The sequence below is a fragment of the Cetorhinus maximus genome, chromosome 18 (assembly GCF_964194155.1).
Source record: "Cetorhinus maximus chromosome 18, sCetMax3.hap1.1, whole genome shotgun sequence".
In the NCBI taxonomy this organism is placed as follows: domain Eukaryota; kingdom Metazoa; phylum Chordata; class Chondrichthyes; order Lamniformes; family Cetorhinidae; genus Cetorhinus; species Cetorhinus maximus.
Window position 1 is genome coordinate 51,364,889 of NC_135896.1, and position 20,720 is coordinate 51,385,608.

The 20,720-nt window shown below is 44.7% G+C and overlaps 1 long non-coding RNA gene across 1 annotated transcript in view; it reads right to left on the minus strand.

The window, feature by feature from the left end:
• The window catches only part of LOC144693176 (uncharacterized), a 57,351-nt gene that overhangs the window by 14,186 nt on the left and 22,445 nt on the right, over positions 1–20,720 (minus strand). Inside the window, exon 2 of the long non-coding RNA XR_013579480.1 lies at positions 1,431–1,562. This is a non-coding gene — a long non-coding RNA (uncharacterized LOC144693176). The remainder of the gene's footprint in view (positions 1–1,430; positions 1,563–20,720) is intronic.

A 20,720-nucleotide genomic window follows, 5' to 3' on the forward strand; every position in this document is an offset into this window, starting at 1 on the left:
CTGTACTGGAACAGCTCAGCTTGGGGCATGGCAAGTTCTGGATGTCATGAAGATATTAATGTCTATGATGTTATTGGAAATTATTTTAAAGTGGGCTTGTAGTAGTGTGTGTGCGTCTTAATTGGATTGAAGCCAGCTAGTCTGGGTGCTTTGATGTATAGTAGTTTTGAGATGTTAAACAGTAAGGTAGAGGGTACATTCACATTTTGTTGAATAAACCATTCGAAGATTGGGGGTGAAATCTTGCACCAAGCTAGGAGATACCAAACAATATGTTTATATTACTAATAGAGTTGGTGCTATGAAATGGGTTTTATTGTTAGAAGGGGTGGAGTTCAAAGGGTCTGGCAATACAATGATAATTTGCATTCAAAGGGAAGGCAAGGTATATACAGAAGAGTTGTGCGTGTGTAAGTCAAAAGGCATGTAAGATCTAAGCCGTCTGTGAGCCTACAACAGCACAAAGGAACCAAATTGAAAGGAACCTCATTTTGAATTCGTAAGATAAAATGTGCTTTGCCTAGTGTCTGTTTAAGTCTACGGCCCATTACAAAGCCTAGGAGCAGCTCTGTTCGCTGCTATAGCTGGATCTGCACACCTAGCTCATGGATTGCTCTTAAAAGTGAACAGAAAACGAAGTACAGTTCACAACATTTATGTCATAGGCTCATTCCAGGAAACTACAGTTATTTGGTCATTCAGCCAATTTGCTGTGCAATTCTCCATCAGGAAAGTCATTTATGCCTCCTTCTCCAGGGCAGTTTATTGTGATTTGGCTGTACTCCCATGCTGACGGTCGAAGTTTTCAGAATTGCTGGAATCTCAGGACAATTAATTGTGCCCATATTGCACTGTGTGCCCCAAATGTAGCCACTCCCATCCCCAGTAATATGAAATACAAAGGCTACCATTCCATTTCCACTGTTGCATGTGAATGCACAGCAAAAACAACTTGTATTTATGTAGCATCTTTAATGTTCTCAAACACTCCATGATAACTCTTATCATTCCCTCTTCATTCTTAAAGGCACCTTGTTCTCCTACACCCACCCCACCTTATCCAAGAAAATTACTGTCCAGGGGAGAGTATACACGCTCTACAACAATGTAGAAATTCTCACAATTAAAAAAAGTGGATGATAAATAGATTTTGATTCTTGAATCTTTGATTCTTGGGACCTTTGTACTGAAGTTAAAGATAATAAAAATTAAAACGGAGGTTTACTTATCAAAAATGAAGCTCGTGTATGATGATCAGAATATTAGGGGCTTATTGCCTCTTTATTAAAATAATTTATTACTTCCACGGATTCCAGGTACCCAGCAGGATTTTTAAGTTGCTGAACACGTGTCCTTCAGACAAAATTCCAGATTCAGATTGCAGAACTTCACAAAGCATACTGAAGCTGTCTCTAGATTCAAATGCTTACCAGGCCCTGAGTGCGATTCGCAGTGGATATTTCATGACCATGGAATGCTTAAGTGTAGCAGACACATTGGTTAAATTAGATGAAAGTCACTTCAATTGATTCCATCAGAAAACTGCCATTTCGAAATGAGGTCTACAAACAAAAGAGAAACCCATGTAAGCATGACCAAATGCCATATTTTATTTTACAAACACAAATTTTACCATTTTCTGAGATTGTGGGTGGGGGGAAGAAAGGGAAAAAGGAACACATGATATAGGTGTTCTCACTCATGGCAGGATGCAAGTTGAGACATCACTTTTCACCTTCTGCCCTCCAAGCAGGGCTTCCGCGAGCGGAGCGGGGCTGTCGAGAGCAGGGCGGAGCGGGGCTGTCGAGAGCAGGGCGGAGCGGGGCTGTCGAGAGCAGGGCGGAGCGGGGCTGTCGAGAGCAGGGCGGAGCGGGGCTGTCGAGAGCAGGGCGGAGCGGGGCTGTCGAGAGCAGGGCGGAGCGGGGCTGTCGAGAGCAGGGCGGAGCGGGGCTGTCGAGAGCAGGGCGGAGCGGGGCTGTCGAGAGCAGGGCGGAGCGGGGCTGTCGAGAGCAGGGCGGAGCGGGGCTGTCGAGAGCAGGGCTTCCGCGAGCGGAGCGGGGCTGTCGAGAGCAGGGCTTCCGCGAGCGGAGCGGGGCTGTCGAGAGCAGGGCTTCCGCGAGCGGAGCGGGGCTGTCGAGAGCAGGGCTTCGGCGAGCGGAGCGGGGCTGTCGAGAGCAGGGCTTCGGCGAGCGGAGCGGGGCTGTCGAGAGCAGGGCTTCGGCGAGCGGAGCGGGGCTGTCGAGAGCAGGGCTTCGGCGAGCGGAGCGGGGCTGTCGAGAGCAGGGCTTCGGCGAGCGGAGCGGGGCTGTCGAGAGCAGGGCTTCGGCGAGCGGAGCGGGGCTGTCGAGAGCAGGGCTTCGGCGAGCGGAGCGGGGCTGTCGAGAGCAGGGCTTCGGCGAGCGGAGCGGGGCTGTCGAGAGCAGGGCTTCGGCGAGCGGAGCGGGGCTGTCGAGAGCAGGGCTTCGGCGAGCGGAGCGGGGCTGTCGAGAGCAGGGCTTCGGCGAGCGGAGCGGGGCTGTCGAGAGCAGGGCTTCGGCGAGCGGAGCGGGGCTGTCGAGAGCAGGGCTTCGGCGAGCGGAGCGGGGCTGTCGAGAGCAGGGCTTCGGCGAGCGGAGCGGGGCTGTCGAGAGCAGGGCTTCGGCGAGCGGAGCGGGGCTGTCGAGAGCAGGGCTTCGGCGAGCGGAGCGGGGCTGTCGAGAGCAGGGCTTCCGCGAGCGGAGCGGGGCTGTCGAGAGCAGGGCTTCGGCGAGCGGAGCGGGGCTGTCGAGAGCAGGGCTTCCGCGAGCGGAGCGGGGCTGTCGAGAGCAGGGCTTCCGCGAGCGGAGCGGGGCTGTCGAGAGCAGGGCTTCGGCGAGCGGAGCGGGGCTGTCGAGAGCAGGGCTTCCGCGAGCGGAGCGGGGCTGTCGAGAGCAGGGCTTCCGCGAGCGGAGCGGGGCTGTCGAGAGCAGGGCTTCCGCGAGCGGAGCGGGGCTGTCGAGAGCAGGGCTTCCGCGAGCGGAGCGGGGCTGTCGAGAGCAGGGCTTAAGTTTAAGGAAATTGTCTTTTAATTAACAAAAAGTATGGCAAGGGAGCTCAGTCCCATGTGTTGTACGGCCTGCAGCATGTGGGAATTCTTGCACACTCCTTGCAATCTGCATGACCAGCTTGAGCAATGGGTTTCGGAGCTTGAGCGTCAGTTGGAGTGCATGAGGGTTACGTGGATAGCACATTTTTAGATGCGGCCACTCCGCAGCTTAAGGAAGTGCAGTCAGAGGAGTGACCACCAGTAAGAAAAGGGGAGGCAGGCAGGTAGTCAGGAAAGCCCCAGAGTGCATCTCACTCAAGAACCGTTTTTCTGTGTTGGAAAACGGTGAGGGTGAAAGTTCCTCTGGAGAGTGCAGCCAGAGCCAAGTTCATGGCACTGTGGGTGGCTCAGCCTTTTTTTATTCGTTTGTGGGATGTGGGTGTCGCTGGCTAGGCCAGCATTTATTGCCCATCCCTATTTGCCCTTATTCAAAGGGCATTTTTAAGAGTCAACCACATTGCTGTGGGTCTGGAGTCACATGTAGGCCAGACCAGGTAAGGATAGCAGATTTCCTTCCCTAAAGGGCATTCGTGAACCAGATGGTTTTTTTTTTTTGGACAATCAACAATGGTTTAGATTTTTAATTCCAGATATTTACTGGATTCAAATTCCACTATCTGCCATGGTGGGATTTGAACCCAGGTCCCCAGTGCATTAACCTGGGTCTCTGGATTACCAGTCCTGTGACAATACCACTATGCCACTGCCTCCCCAAGCTGCACAAGGGAGGGGGGGAAGAGAGAGAGAGAGGAGTAAGAGTGCAAGAGCAACAGTGGTAGGAGACTCAATAGTGAGTGGTGCAGATAGGCACTTCTGCGGCTGTAGGTGTGACTCCAGGATGGTGCGTAGCCTCCCTGGTGCCAGGGTCAAGGATGTCACAGAACGGCTGCAGGGCATTCTTAAGGTTAAGGAAAACAAACAGTCAGAGGTTGTGGTTCACATTGGTACCAACGACATAGGTAGAGAAAGAGGGTTGAGGTCCTGCAAAAGAATTTAGGGAGCTAGGTAGCAGATTAAAAAGCAGGACCTCAAAGGTTGTAATCTCTGGATTACTCCCTGTGCCACATGCTAGTAAGTATAGGAATAGGAGGATGGAGAGGACAAATGCATGGCTGAAGAGATGGAGCAGGAGGGAGGGCTTTAGTTTCCTGGATCACTGGGTCTGTTTCCGGCGAAGGTGAGGCCTGTACAAGTCGGACAGGTTGCATCTGAACTGGAACGGGACCAACGTCCTTGCAGGGAGGTTTGCTAGTGCGGGGGGGGGGGGACTAATTTGGCAGGGGGATGGGTTACATAGTAGAGGTACAGTAGGGGGTGATGCACAGTGACATATAGAAGAGAAACCAAGTCAGTCTGGAAGGCAAAGCATATACAGACCTGTTAAGGCACAAGGGAATAATGCAAGGCTGTATTGCATCTATTTTAAACACAAGAAATCTCACAAGAAAAGCAGATGAATTGAGGGTGTTGATTAACACATGGTAATATGATACTGTTGCTATCACAGAGACATGGTTGAGGGAAGGGCAGGACTGACAGCTCAATATTCCAGGGTATAGAATCTTCAGGCGTGATGGGTGGGTGGTCGTGTGTAAAAGAGGAGGTGGCATTGCACTATTGATCAAGGAGTCTATTACTGCAGTAAGGAGGGATGGCATCTTAGAAGGTCCTTCAAATGAGGTCATATGGGTAGAACTTAAAAACAAAAAAGGGGCAAACACTTTGCTGGGAGTATACTGTAGGCCTCCAAACAGTCAGGGAAGTGTTAAGGAGCAGATATGTCAGCAAATCTCAGAGAAGTTTAAAATTAATAGGGTAATAGTAGTAGGGGATTTCAACTTCCCCAATATTAATTGGGATAGTCTTAGTGTGAATGGCTTAGAGGGGACGAAATTGTTAACGTGCATCCAGGAGAGCTTTTTGAGCTAGCACGTAGAGAGTCCTACAAGAGATGGGGCAGTATTGGACCTAATCTTAGGGAAAAAAGCCAGGCAAGTGGTAGAAGTGTCAGTTATGATCACTATCCCTGAAATAAGATTTAACAGTGTTATGGAAAAGGACAAAGATGGGCTGGAAATAAAGGTCCTGAATTGGGGGAAGGCCAATTTCAATATGAAAAGACAGGATCTGGCCAAAGTGGACTGGGAGCAGCTACTTGTAGGAAAGTCTACATCAGAGCAGTGGGAGTCATTCAAAAAGGAAACAGTGAGTACGGGAACACATTGACCCTGAGAAGATGAAGGGTAGGACCAACAAGTCCAGGGAGCTCTGGATGTCGAGGGATATAGAGAATTGAATAAGGAAAAAAAAAAGGAGCCTTATGGCAGACACAGAGGGCTGAAAACAGCAGAAGCCCTACAGGAGTATAGAAAGTGTAAGGGGGGCGCAGGGGGGTAACTTAAAAAGTAATTAGGAGAGCTAAGAGGGGACATGAAAAAACATTGGCGGGAGAGATAAAAGAAAATCCCAAGGCATTTTATAAGTATATTAAGGGCAAGAGGGAAAGAGTAGGGCCCATTAGGGACCAAAGTGACGTTCTGTGCCTGGAGCTGGAGGATGTAAGTGAGGTTTTAAATGATTACTTTTCATCTGTGTTCACCATGGAGAAGGACGATGTCGGTGTGGAAATCAGGAAGGGGGGCTGTGATTTCCTTGAACAAATTAGCAAAGGAGGTGGTATTAGCAGTTTTAGCAGGCTTAAAAGTGGATAAATCCACAGGCTCAGATGAGATGTATCCCAGGCTGCTATGTGAGGCAAGGAAGGAGATTGCAGGGGCTCTGGCACTAATTTTCAAATCCTTTCTGGCCACAGGAGTCATGCCAGAGGACTGGAGGACAGCGAATGTGGTACCATTATTCAAGAAGGGTAGTAGGGATAAACCAGGTAATTATAGGCCAGTGAGTCTAGCATCAGTGGTAGGGAAACTATTGGAAAAAATTCTGAGGGACAGGATTAATCTCCAGTTGGAGAGGCAGGGATTAATTAGGGTTAGTCAGCATGGCTTTGTCAGGGGGAGAACATGTCTAACAAATTTGATTGAATTTTGAGAGGTGGTGACTAGTTGCGTAGATGAGGGTAGTGCAGTTTACACAGTTTACATGGACTTTGGTAAGGCTTTTGACAAGGTCTCGCATGGGAGAATGGTCAAGAAGATAAGAGCCCATGGGATCCAGGGCAATTTGGCAAATTGGATCTAAAATTGGCTTAGTGGCAAGAGGCAGAGGGTGATGTCGAAGGCTGTTTTTGTGACTGGAAGCCTGTGATGAGTGGTATGCCGCAGGGGTTGATGCTGGGTCGCTTGCTGTTTGCAGTGTACATTAATGATTTAGACATGAATATAGGAGGAATGATCAGTAAGTCTGCAGATGACATGAAAATTGGTGGTGTCGTAAATTGTGGGGAGGAAAGTCTTAGATTACAGGACAATATAAATGGACTGATAAGATAGGCAGGGCAGTTGGCAAATGGAATTTAATCATGAGAAGTGCGAGGTGATGTATTTTGGGAGGACTAACAGGGCAGGGGGGATACACAATGAATGGTAGGACCCTAGGAAGTACAGAGGATCAGAGGAGCCTTGGTGTACGTGTCCATAGATCCCTGAAGGCAGCAGCACAGATAGATAAGGTGGTTAAGAAGGCATATGCGGTACTTGCCTTTATTAGCCAAGGCATATAAGAGCAGGGAGATTATGTTGGAGCTGTATAAAACACTAGTCAGGCCACAGCTGGAGTACAGTGTGCAGTTCTGGCCACCACACTTTAGGAAGGTTGTGATTGCACTGGAGAGGGTGCAGAGGAGATTCACCTGGATGTTGCCTGGACTGGATAGGTTAGGTTTGTTTCCCTTAGAGTAGAGAAGGCTGAAGGGGGGTGGGGGGTGGTGGAGAAACCAGAGTGGTATACAAAATTATATGGGGCATAGATAGGATAGATAGGAAGAAACTTTGCCCCTCAGCAGAGGTTCAATAGCCAGGAGGCATAGATTTAAGGTAAGGGGCAGGAGGTTTGGAGGGGATTTGAGGAAAATCTCTCACCCAGAGAGTGGTTGGTATCTGGAACACTGCCTGAGGGAGTTGTAGAGGCAGGAACCCTCAACACTTTAGTATTTCGATGAGCACTTGAAACACCATAGCATTCAGGGCTACGGGCCAAGTGCTGGAAAATGGGATTAGAATAGATAGGTGCTTGATGGCCGGCACAGACACAAATGGGCCGAAGGGCCTGTTTCTCTGCTGTATAACTCTATGATCCCACCCCCACTCTCAGCTTGAAGGCTCCTGATGCAGCATGGTGCAATTTCACATTCTATTTTATTCGCCCACATTTTTCAATGTTTCAATGAGACATTTTAAATTTTCTTTTAAAAACTTAAACTACAGAAAAGCAAAGCATTGCTCAGGTTACTTTTATTTATGTCAATTAAATGGTTTTGTGTGCTTCCTAATTTCATTACTAACATTGAGAGAATATATGTGACATTCACACAATTAACCTAACCTCTTTCAGAGTAACACCTTTCTCTCTCACTATTCCTCTGGCACCTTCATGTGCTTAGCCTTGTTTAATTCTCCTGTCCTTGCTTTAACATTGTTATTTACTGATGTCAAAGCTTTAAACCTTGGCCCCTCCTCCAATTTCACTTCCTTCCCTAAACATCCCGCCCCCCCACCTCCCTGTCCAACCCCTGTGGAAACTGTCCCACCCATATTCACTGCCACATCCTTGAACCTGCCATCTCATAAGGTCTCACTGAGATGAGGCCATTTCTGGCCACTTCCTTGTATTCCTCAGCACATTTCCAACCTCCATCAGACCTCACTTTTCATCCTGCCCTAAAAACTCCGCTAAACCACTCTCACCAGTGCTTTCAAACAACAAACTGCCTAGCCTGTCTATCTACTCCCTACGATACTTCAATAGTTGTCAATCCGCTTAGCCATTCCCTTACCTTCACTTTGGCGCCCTTGTTTCCAGCAAAACTTTGCTTTGCTCCCAACCCAGCGACCCTGGTATAACCCCCACTTCATCCATTGATGGACCAAATAGGCAATTTCTACTCCTATTTAGGTCCCCTGAAGTTCAAGAGGTGCAGTTTTAAGAGCATCTGTCCATGATCATCGGAGAGAAGCTAACCCTTGCCGCTAACTTTTCTTCACCAGCTAGCCTAAAACTCAACAAAAATACCTGGAAATACGCAGGTCTGGCAGCATCTGTGGAGAGGAGCACAGTTAACGTTTTATCTCTACCTTTTAGCCTTTTTCGATTCCTTCACCCCACCCCTACTAGGGCTATCTGTATCTTGCTCGTCCTGCTTTCTACCCTTAATTAGCACATTCCCTAGAAAATATCACCACTTTCAACACCTTTTTGTCCCTTTGTCTGTGACATCTTTTGGTTATCTCCACCTATCACTGGCCCTCTATCCAGCTCTTCTTGTCCCCCCCGCCCCACCCCCAACCAGCTTATATTTCACCCCTTTTCTATTTTTCCTTAGTTCTGTTGAAGAGTCATGCAGACTCGAAACGTTAACTGTGTTCCTCTCCACAGATGCTGCCAGACCTGCTGAGTTTTTCCAGGTATTTTTGTTTTTGTTTTGGATTTCCAGCATCCGCAGTTTTTTGCTTTTATCTTAGTGTTTAATTGACTGCCACTTCTCTTCAAGGAATGCCTTGTTTTGCTCTTCTCTCCATCAGGATTTTCGTATCTCTCTTTTGCCTTGTTCACCTTCATTGCTTTCCATTTCTCTCCTGGTGTTTGACAAGGTGTTTACTAAAACCCGCTTTCACAGCCATATTTCCTTCCTCAGTGACTGTCTCCGTCTCCGACTCACCCCACGTGGATTTCAACTGAAGTTCCATCCCTCATGTTTCGAACTCACCCAGGATTACAGGTATCTCCGGGACATACATCGCTCCTCGGACTGCTGTTCTCGTCGCATTCTGAGATCCACACTCAGTGCCATGCGCTGCCATATGAACACACTCGATCTCTCCCTCCAGCAGCACCGCCGCACCCTTTTTCAAAACTGCGCGTGCCCCCAGTTTCATTTTATTCTTCGTCTCATCCGACGCCTCAACAAGAAACTTTGTCTCTTTCTTTCAGGTGCAAAGGAATGCAAAGCTCTAACAACTCATCGACACCAACACCCATCCAGGACCCTCCACCCCGCCTGTCCCTCTGTCCCCATCCCGTCTTCCAATCCCAGCCCCAGCCGTGTATTCACCAAAGCCCCTGACCTTTCCCTCTCCGACGCTGAACGTTCAGTGCTCAGCAAAGGACTTAGTTTCATACCCTTACACCCTCATCTTATTGAATTTTGGGCTCAGCACGATGCTGAACTCTTCTTCCGCCGCCTTCATCTCTGTGCTCACTTCTTTGGGCAGGAGTCCTCTCCCCGTTCAACGGATCCTTTTACCCACCTCCAATATTCTCCCTCCACCTGGACCCCTCCCTCTGGATTCTTACCTTCTCTTGATCTTTTCATTGAGAACTGTCGGCGTGACATTAGTCGTCTCAATTTCTCTGCTCCTCTCACCCATTCTAATCTGTCTCTCTCTGAACTTGCTGCACTCCGTTCTCTCAGGTCCAACCCTGACATTGTCATCAAACCCGCTGACAAGGGTGGTGCTGTTGTTGTCTGGCGCACTGACCTCTACCTTGCAGAGGCTGAGCGTCAACTCGCAGACACTTCCTCCTACCTCTCCCTGGACCATGACCCCACCAATGAGCATCAAGCCATTGTTTCCAGGACTGTTACTGACCTCATCTCCTCTGGAGATCTTCCTTCCATAGCTTCCAACCTGATAGTCTCCCAACCTCGGACGGCCCACTTCTACCTCCTACCCAAAATCCACAAACAGGACTGTCCCGGCAGACCGATCGTGTCAGCCTGTTCCTGCCCCACGGAACTCATTTCTTGCTATCTTGACTCCATTCTCTCTCTCCTTGTCAGTCCCTTCCCACCTACATCCGTGATTCCTCTGACACCCTACATCATATCCACAATTTCCAGTTCCCTGGCCCCAACCGCTTCCTCTTCACCATGGACATCCAATCCCTCTACACTTCCATCCCCCACCGGGATGGCCTGATGGCTCTCCACTTCTTCCTCAAACAGAGGCCCGAACAATCCCCATCCACCACTACTCTCCTCCGTCTGGCTGAACTTGTTCTCACACTGAACAATTTCTCCTTTAACTCCTCTCACTTCCTCCAAATAAAAGGTGTGGCTATGGGTACCCACATGGGCCCCAGCTTTACCTGTCTCTTTATGGGGTATGTGCAACATTCCTTGTTCCGGTCCTACTCCGGCCCCCTCCCACAACTCTTTCGCCGGTACATCGATGATTACTTCGGTGCTGCTTCATGCTCTCATCTGGACCTGGAAAAATTTATTATTTTTGCTTCCAATTTCCAGCCCGCCATCATTTTTTCAAGGTCCATCTCTGACACTTCCCTTCCCTTCCTTGACCTCTCTGTCTCAATTTCTGGTGATAGACTGTCCACCAATATCCATTACAAGCCTACCGACTCCCACGGCTACCTCGACTGCAGCTCCTCACACCCCGCTTCCTGTAAGGACCCCATCCCATTCTCTCAATTCCTTCGCCTCCGTCGCATCTGTTCTGATGATGCCACTTTCAAGAACAGTTCCTCTGACATGTCCTCCTTCTTCCTTAACCGAGGTTTTCCACCCATGGTGGTTGACAGGGCCCTCAACCGTGTCCGGCCCATCTCCCGCGCATCCGCCCTCACACCTTCCTCTCCCTCCCAGAAACATGATAGGGTCCCCCTTGTCCTCACTTATCACCCACCAGCCTCCGCATTCAAAGGATCATCCTCCGCCATTTCCGCCAACTCCAGCATGATGCCACCACCAAACACATCTTCCCTTTGCCCCCCCGGTGGCATTCCGCAGGGATCGTTCCCTCTGGGACACCCTGGTCCACTCCTCCATCACCCCCTACACCTCAACCCCCTCCCACGGTACCTTCCCATGCAACCGCAGAAGGTGCAACACCTGCCCCTTTACTTCCTCTCTCCTCACCGACCAAGGGCCCAAACAGTCCTTTCAAGTGAAGCAGCATTTCATTTGCACTTCCCTCAACTTAGTCTACTGCATTCGTTGCTCCCAATGCGGTTTCCTCTACATTGGAGAGACCAAAAGCAGATTGGATGACCGCTTTACAGAACACCTTCAGTCTGTCCGCAAGCATTACCCAGACCTTCGTCGCTTGCCATTTCAACACTCCACCCTGCTCTCATGACCACATGTCTGTCCTTGGCTTGCTGCATTGTTCCAGTGAAGCTCAACACAAACTGGAGGAACATCACCTCATCTTCCGACTAGGCACTTTACAGCCTTCCGGACTGAATATTGAGTTCAACAATTTTAGATCACGAGCTCTCTCCTCCATCCCCACCCCCTTTCCGATAGGTTATCTCCACCTATCACTGGCCCTGTATCCATCTCTTCTTGTCCCACCCCACCCCCTTAAACCAGCTTATATTTCACCCCTTTTCTATTTTTCCTTAGTTCTGTTGAAGAGTCATGCGGACTCAAAACGTTAACTGTGCTCCTCTCCACAGATGCTGCCAGACCTGCTGAGTTTTTCCAGATATTTTTGTTTTGGATTTCCAGCATCTGCAGTTTTTTGCTTTTAGCTTAAAACTCTTCTCTTGTCCCATTTTACCTCCAACAAATGCAAGGAGCACATGGACTTCTTTGGCACTTAGATCAAGAACATGAATTCAACTGCCTCTGTTGATCCAACAACCATCCTACCTGCTCTTCTCCATGGCAAAATAAATTTCCCCACAGAATCCCCTGCCCTAGGAGGGGAAATCGATTATTTGTACTTAATGGATGTGAAGATCAATTGCCATGTTGCCTGAAGACTACAGGATGTGAATGCAATCCACTAGAAGTACAAGTTGACTTTTTCATCTCATCAATAGCACAATAAAGAAAACAAATAGGAAACCTAGATGGCCTGGGATTGCTAACATTTCCAAGTGAAAATATTGTAAATGATCCCATTAGTTGGGAATGGATTCCCTGCACTATGTGCCTAGTCCAATGAAATCCCAATACATACTTCACCCAAAGACTATATTTTGTCTCAACTCCATATGGAATGCGACAGATCATCTACACTAATACTCAAGTTATTCTAAAATAGCAGAAAGTGACAATACTAATGCCGCACGTGTTTAAATCTGCCATGCAAGTTTTGTTGCCGAAATAGTAAAATATATTGATACTCAATGATAAAGAACTGGAGTGAAAAATATGCTCTTTGGTAAGTTTCACACTGGAAACAGATTCTACATAAATATCTGATGTGAAGTTCCAAATAAAGGATCATGTTACAACTTATAAAAGGCACAGCTGCAACAATCCACTCAAATCCTGACAGATCCAAAGCCAATTTAAATCCCAGTCTGATAGGCGTGCAATCAATAACTGCAGAGCAAAAAAAAATTAAAAGATTAGAACTTATGTTGAACAGTTATAATATGACCAACCCATTGCAAAATGCTTCACATCAGTGATTCTTCTAATCCAAATATGAAAGTTAGTACATTTGTGGATAAGAATAGGCCACAAGAAAGCAAAGTACTTTGGAAAGGCAATTAAAAATGCAATATATAATATGACAATCATTCAACACTAGAGGCACACAAAAAAGTAGACTGCTACATATTGTATTAAAAAACCATATGTATTGCTCATCCTGGCAATGCCCTGTAAAATTACAGCTGCAATATTGTTACTTTGTGCAATTTCAATCTAAATGTGGCTGTACATTTCTACTGAGGAATGAGTTTTAATTGTACCATTGACAAGGCTTAAATAATTTAAAACAGTACTGACAAGAATACACAAAATTATAAACAAGCTCATTTTGTCTCGTGTGCAGGTTGCATCACAAATTAAAATGTTTAACTTACTCAGTGTATTAACCCTACAAAGAAATTCAAACCAAAAAAAGAGGCACCAGAAAACACATTTCCACACCTTTTGTGCCCAGAGTTTTGTTTCTATTACAGGATACTTCTCACCAGTATTCAGCAGAATGCACAGATAAGGAGAAAAGTGAGATCTGCTTCAGGTTGTGGAGCCTCTAGCATGCACAGATACATAAAATTCCTCAAACAATAGCAAACATGTCTTCTTTCCTGACTAATGAGATGTTTAGCTCTAACAGTATTCTAAAAGGTAGATCTGGGATGAGAGAACATTAATGCGTTAATTATATCTGCACCTTCAAGAAACATGAGAACTTCAACCCTCATCTAATTGTGGATCAGTTAAGCCACTCCATCTGGAAAAGGGCCATACTATGCATAAGATAGTAAGACACGTGTACCAACCATGGTTGTGCATATTATCAATTATCCCACTAGACTGCGAAGGGAGAAAGAAGAGCAGAAGCATCTGAGCTCACCTATAAATAGCTACCTGGGCAAGGTACAGGAGAGCTGCTGACATGGACGGAATTTTTTTTTTGCAAACTAGTACCTTCAGAAGACTAGAGGACAACAAAAAAGACCATTTACTACGACAAATAGCTGCAAAGAGAAATCAGATTTGGACAATAAAATTCAATTGTCATGCATCCTACCAATTGAGTCCATATGACTATTTTTCAGAGTGTACTCAAAACATTAACTCTGTTTCTCTCTCCACAGATGCTGCCAGATCTGCTGAGTTTTTCCAGCATTTTGTGTCTTTATTTCAGATTTCCAGCATCTGCAGTATTTTGCTTTTATTCCTGTGGTATCTGTTAGTCCTATAGGTGGCGAGATAGGTATTTTCAGCATTAAAAAAGGTGTCTTAATGTGACACGGAATGCTATTTCATAACAATGTTTATTTTAGCCACTGGGTTCCCATATGTGGCCCAAAAACATTTTTTTTTGGAGAGTTTTGCTTGACCACCGTATTTTTAACAAAAATTTTTGGTGTCCAAAATAAAAAAAAAATTAAATCAGAAATGGACAGTTCATGACAACATAACATACTTATCCTTACTGAAGACAGTAAAAGACAAGTCAACAAAGTTTTTACTTAAGGCCTCTGCCTCTCCAGAAAGCCTGAACTTTTATTTGATATCTTTGCCCAGAAAGATTCAATGAAGAGACCAGAGGCCAGAGCTTTCTGCCTAGCATCCACCTACAAAACAGAGGTTCCAAAGACTGGGAAAAAAATGAAAAGGTAGACAGGAAGTAAGTATCTCCACAATAACTTTAAAGAAAAGGTGAACTTAAAAATTAAAAATAAAGCCTTAAAAGCAATAGATGGGAAGTCAGGAAGGAAATTTGAGGCTGAAGGGGCCTCCTACAACTGCATCTAGTTTTGGGAAAGCTGGGGGGCTAGGGTGCAGTTTGATAGAGAATGAATGAATGAGGGGTCAAAGGGGACAGGAACCAAGAATACAGGGATTGTGGGGCTCATTCAAGAGAGGAAAGAAATGCGATAAGAGTATGGGGGTAGAAGGGAGGAAGGAAAACAGGTTCTAGGAAGCTGAAGAGGCAAGGGCATGAGTGATTAGGGGACAATATAGGAAAGAAGTTGCCAAGAGCAGAGTTTTTCCTGCACCCTCTACCCCAAATGTCACTTGAAGCTGGTGGCTTTCTTCCCCTACCACACCAGATTGTACCTCCTGAAAGGAAAACAATAGTTAAGGGGAATTAAGAGGTGGTAAAAGTAGCAGAGGAATATCAGCAATATGAAGATATCAAATTCAGATAAAAATATAACATACTCACGTAGGTTTCAGCCATGCTCCCCATATTCCCTAATGACAGAGGACTCAGAATCCCTTCTTCCCCACCACACCCACACACATTGTAATCAGCCTTTTGTCCACCCCCACCAGACACCAGCCCCTCTTTTCCCAATCCCCCTCACCCCCACTCACCACAAAACAGCTCTTCACTCTCCACCTCCCTTTACTCTCCTAACATAAAGCAGACCCCCTTCGCAAATTTCCTTCCTCCACACCATCACTCACTCAGCAGCCCCTTTCCAACCCTCCTCCCTTCCCTGCTCAAGTCAGTCAGCAGCCCCTCTCCCCTTCTGGTCTAGTTATCAGTGCCTATGAGTCTGTACAACAGGCAGACAGGAGCAGAAACAGTTTGAAGCCACCACTCACCTTCCTGGCTCACTTACAAGAGGTATACCATATACTTCACGACAGTTTTAAGTAACATTGGTGACTCAAACATCTACCATTTGGCAGCATGGGTGTTGGACAGAGCCTTGAGAGTGTCACCAGTTGTACAGCCCAAAAACACCTATCTCTTTTTGACATAAACTGACGCCACAATTCAAGAACTATTAGCCTGGATTCTATGGTCACCAGTCACCACACTTAAAGCCACCCACAAATTTTGTGCACTTTAGAGTGGAGACTTGCTCTAACTCAGCATCAGTTCCAATGTAGTACCCTTTACAGGGATCAGTGGCATCTGTAAGCAGAAACAGTGTGATTCTTCAAACAGACTGAAGCACCTTCAGTGAGACATGCAGCAAGTATAAATTAGATTTAAATCATGTACAGAAATCAAAATAAAAAGATTGTAAGTGACATTTGGAATTAAGATGGGGAGATAAAAGAAACAGAAGTGTCGCACTTCATTGGCTATAAAGTACTTTGGGATATCCTGAGGTTGTGAAAGGTGCTGTATAAATGGTTCTTTATATCAGTGTTAAATTATATTAATCTATGCTGTTGCATAACCGATCTATATTTCACTGCAAATCATAAGCTGCATCCTCCAGTCAACATTGCTTTTGCCACTTTTGTTCTACCAAATTTGACAAGTTTAGTTAGGTGGCATTACACAGATCATTTATGTAGATGAGAAGTGCTGCTCCAAATTCTCACTTCTGCAGGGTTTCAGTCTACTCCTTGCCCCCTCTCTCTCCACCCATCTGACTATGCAGTATGAGTACTTATTTTTTTTAATGAACGCATCTTATCCAGTTCCTTACTTAAAAAAAAATCTAAGACAGTAAATGATGTCGTTTTAGTATCATTGGGTACATTCTATTTTCTCAGATCAGGGATACAATGGAGGTACTATTCGATAAACTGGTCTTTCATTGGTACTTCCCACATATGTACAAATCTCCCACATGTGCACCTGTGGTGCAAAAGTTAGCTGCCATTTAGAAACCCTAGCCTGAATGTTGTCCAGGTCTTTCTGCATGCAAGTACAGACTGCTTCAGTTGTGAGGAATTGCGAATGGTACCGAACACTTGTGCAATCAACAGCAAAGATTCCCACATCTGTCGTTAATATGGAAGGAAGGTCATTGATGAAGCAGCTGAAGATTGTTGGGCCTAGGAGTTCCTTAGTGTATTTCTGTAGCAATGTTCTGGGCTGAGATGATTGGCCTTTACATAAGCAATACTTTGTATGAGAATTATATATGAGCCATACTAAGGGCATTCCACAATGAGAGTTGAGCTTTTGGGAGCATTTTCTAAATACATTTTTTTGAACAGCAAGCAAACTTTATTTAAATGAATGCATAGTGGAGTATACAGAACATAATATTAAACAGAGTCTACAGAATGTAGCTAGTGCATGGCTTAAAGCGAAAATCAAAAAACTGTTGGTGCCTTATGTCTTTCTAAAGAGGCCCAGTCCCTGTAAAAGCAGTACTCTGCCAAGCAGTAACATTGTCTAGGTTTTGGCAGCCACATTACATTTTTAAAATCTTGAATCCAGTGCCAAGTGCTGCTCAATAGCGCAGCTAAGCAAAAATGCCATTTCTGAAGTCCTGCACCTGGAGGGAGTTTCCTTTTCAACTGATGTACAGGAGAGCATTAACAACTTTCAAAATGTCAATTTCTTTCATTAAGTTTCTACTGGAGCAGCATGAACAAATAGATTTGTTTTAATGTCAGTGAAGCTATACTTCATTCATGAAAAGGGCAGCATAGTAAACTTAAACTGTTATAGAGGCTTGGAAATTTTATCAACATGACAAAGGGAATATTGAGAAAAACTATTGAATGTTATAATAAAAAGAAATGTCTTGCGTTAATATTACTCAGGACACAGGGCATAACTCACCCAATCTCATTCAAAGTTGTGATGTGGGATCTTTCATGACCACACGTGGGTGCAGACAGGGTCTCAGTTTAATGGCTCATTCAAAAGACATGACCTCTGACACTGCAGTACACCCTCAGTACTGCACTGGAGTATCAGCCTTGATTTTTGTGCTCAAGTCCCCAGGATGAGACTTGAACCCACAGCCTTTTGATTCAGAAGAGTGTGCTACAAACTGAGCCACAACAAACAATAGGTATAGATCACTACTGTGGCAAAATGGAATATTTGTTTGTTTTAATCTTCAGTACATTACTCTACTCAAGTTAACTGATTTTTAGGGAAGTCATCAAAATGACTTCTGCCATTGCATGCTGGAAAATAGTCTACATTTCTTGGACCCTGTCTGAAGCACAGAAATAAGTCAGTTAAGTTGCTAATTAATAACAGACAGTCTGTGAGGAAAACAACGGTGAAAGTGCTAAGAACACTATGTATAATCAGCCAACTAATCAACTTCAATCTATTGAGAACAATCTGGTCTCAAGTGGTCTTCAAAAGGGAAGGTCGCTGATAAAAATATAAACCTTACATAGCTGCAGCTAGGTCAGGATTGATAAAACCTTGCATTTATGTCCTTATGACAACCAATAATGTATTTCTGAAGTGTAGTCACCGTTGTAATGTAAACAAGCGAAGCAGTCAATCGAAGAACAGAAAGGTCCAAGCCTTCAGTTGGTCGATGGACAAGTGTTGACTGGGACATCAGGAAAACTCCGTTCTTCCAGTAGTGGCCATGGGATCTTTTATATCAAATGAACTGGCAGACAGGGCATCAGTTTAATCTTATTTTAGGCCTCAGTGTAATCTTAAAGATAAATGGCACTCCCCTTTTCAAAGATAGATTAGGAAATTAGTAGTTTACAAACAGCAAAAAGATTAAATGACCTATAGAGTCCATGAAGATGAAATTAAGTACAACAACTTTATATATAAACAGGTTTCTTTAATGTTCTAAAACATACCAAGGCACTTCACAGAAGCATTATAAAACAAAATACGACACCAAGCTACATAAGGAGATATTAAGTCAGATAACCAAAAGTTTGGTCAAAAAGTTAAGCTTTAAGGAGTGTCTAAAGGGAGGAAAACGAGGTCGAGAGCCACGGAGATGTAGGGGGTGAATTGAAGAACTTAGGACCTAGGTAAATGAAAGCATAGCCTCCAACAGTTGAACAATTAAAATTGGGGATGCTCAAGAGGCAGGAATTAGATGAGTTAGATATCTCAGAAGGTTCTGGGCTCAAGGAGATTTTAGAGGCAAGGCCACAGAGGTATTTGAAAACAGAAAAGGGTAGGTGGTGTGAAAGAAACTATTTGAATGGCACATTGTGGCAATTGTTGTTTCACACGGCTCTAAACTGCACTTATATACACAAAGTTGGTTTTTGATAGATGTTTTCAAAAATATGAAGGTTTCGATGAGTTAAGTAGCAATTGCTTGCTCTGACTGGCAAGAATGTAACCGGAAGGTACAAATTTAAAGTGATCACAAGAACTGAAAAAGAGGTTGCAAAACATCTATTCAGAATTTATTTAGAATGTGAAGCACTCTGAATTGGGGATTATATAGTTGTTTGAAAGAGGAATGTTAAGTATATAGGGCGAGTAGAAAGTTAGATCAGACCAGATGGCTTATGTAAGAAAAACATAAGATAGATTTAATGAACATAATATTTCATTCTGCTTTATAATAATGATGCTTTGTATTAATGTAGCTGGCCATTCATTGTACAAGAAATTGCTTTAGGTTCATATTCGTTTTGGGCCTCAAGAAGCCAGACATAAGATTTGGATGTGACATTCCTATTAATTATGATTTTAAACAAACAGCAACGCTCGAAGACCAGATACAAACACCAACATATAGATAATAGTGAATAAACTTTGCACAATGCATTTTGCAAGGATCGAACAGTGAGTTGGCTGATCTTTGCCATGATTCCAATTACAGAACACTATCACACTAATGCTGAAAAGTGTGTGTACAGGTTGAGGCATTAGCTTAGGGCAGGATTAGTTTTAGCTCTGACATCCTACCTATGAATGAAAAGCTTTACACTTCTGATGTAGGTTCACACAAAGAATGCTGAAGGGTTGAAGAATGGCTCACACAAAGAATGGCTGAAGAGTTGCTTACATACATGGAACCAAAGTCTAGTTCTTTCAGGAGAGAAAATGCTGCTGGGCTTACCTACTGGATCAGAACATTGTCCACTTAATTAGAAACAAAATACATTTGATCTTGTGTTTAAGGGCTTTCAAAAGGGTATTAGATAAAATACCACAATCAACAGTTTTGCAAAACTGAATCCCATGGGGCTAAATGGGCAGTGGCTGTGTGGTTACAAAATTGGCTTCAAGAGCAATGGTGAAAGTTGTTTTTTCCAAGACTGAAAGGAAGGCTTGCATTTATATAGCAACCTTTCACAATCTCAGAACATCCTAAAGTGCTTTACAGCCAATTAAGACTTTTGAAGTATAGTCACTTCTGCAATATAGGAAATAAGGCAGGCAACTTGAGCACAGCAAGCTCCCACAAACAGCAATGTGATAATAACCACATAATCTATTTGAGATGTTGGGAGGTAAACATTGGCCAGTGCACTGGGGGTAACACACCTGCTCTTTGAAAGTGTTTAGCATCTTTTACATCCATCTGAGAAAGGAGACAATGCCTTTGTTTAATGTCCCATTCGAAAGAGAAAAAGAAACAATGGTGTCGCCCCCGCCGGGGGTTGGTATTTGGGCCACTGTTCTTTTAATGACCTGGACTTGGATTTACTGGAAGTCATTTCAAAGCTTGCAGATAATACAAAACTCGGAAATGTAGTAAACACTGAGAAGGAGAATAAGAGATTTTCAGAAGACTAGATGGGTGGACACTTGGCAGATGAAATTTAATGCAGAGAAACATGAAGTGCTATGTTTTAATAAAAACAGAGACAATATGAACTAATTGGTACAATTTTAAAGGGGATGCAAAGATACTGGGGCAGGGCAGGGGGGGGTGGGGATCGTGTCTAAGTACACAAGACTTTGAAGGTGGCAGTGCAAGCTGGAAAGACAAAAAGAAGCATAGGGATCCTGGGCTTTATTCATAGAAGAGTACAAAAGTAAGAAAAATATGCAAGGCCTTTACAAAACACTGGTTATGCCTTAGATGAAGTATTGTGGCCTATTCTGGGCACCATATATTTTACGAAGAATGTTAAGGCCTTGGAGAGGGTGCAGAGGAGATTTACTAGAAAGGTATCAAGGATGAGACACTTACGTGGAGAGACTAGAGAAGCTAGGGTGGTTTATCTAAAGAGCAGAGAAGATTTAATAGAGGTATTCACAATCATGTATGGTTTTGGTTGAGTAAATAAGGAAAAACTGTTAGTAACCAGAGGACACAGATTTAAGGTAACTGGCAAAAGAATCAGAGGTCAAAAGAAATACTTAAGCAGGAAGTTATGATCAGGAATGCACTGCCTGAATGGATAGTGGAAACAGATTCAATAGTAACATTCAAAAGG